Here is a 794-nt window from a genome sequence, read left to right as displayed (position 1 = left end):
AGGGCTGCTCTCAATCCCTTCATCCCCCAGCCTGTATTGATACCGGGGGTTGCCTCGACCCAGGTGCAGGACCTTGCATTTGGCCTTGTTAAGCCTCATGAGGGTCACACGGGCCCACTTCTTGAGCTTGTCCAGGTCCCTCTGGATGGCATCCCGTCCCTCAGGCATGTCAACCGCACCACTCACTTAATACATTACCAGTTTTCACAGCTTTTGCTATGGTTTATTGTAATATTTTTATGTTATGACGTTGAACACAGATACAATGGAAATATGAGACCACCACCCTTTGTACATTAAAATGGTATATTTACAAAGTCTGTAGCCAGGGCTTTCACTTACTGTCTTCTCACTAATGCTGTACTTGGGCATCCTGGTTGGCAAGAAATACTTAGGGTTTGATTCAAGACAGCTGAAAACTGACGAAAGCTAAGGATACTTTATATGAATGAAAATTAGGCTGAGTGCTGTTCTCAGTCTTGCTATTGCACCATGTTATTTTGAATTTGATCTCCACGTGCCTCAGTTTCTCCAACAAGAAAGCTGGGAATTTCATGCAAACTTGGAAACACTTTGAAGTCAGCAGATAAAAGGAGCTCTATAATGGAGGTCTATTATTATTTTATTTGTAACACAGCTCATTGCCATTTATGGAAGAAAAATAAAAGAAATTTATATACTAAAGCCTTCTGTCTCAACCAATCTCAGTATTCACACTACAGACCTAACCCACCACTTACTAGAGCCAGTGGAAAGACTCCTATTGACTTGAGTAGGCTTTGGCTCACATTCCT

This window comes from Pygoscelis adeliae, unplaced genomic scaffold (assembly GCF_000699105.1).
Source record: "Pygoscelis adeliae isolate BGI_AS28 unplaced genomic scaffold, ASM69910v1 Scaffold181, whole genome shotgun sequence".
NCBI lineage: Eukaryota > Metazoa > Chordata > Aves > Sphenisciformes > Spheniscidae > Pygoscelis > Pygoscelis adeliae.
Note: the sequence above shows the minus strand (reverse complement) of the source record.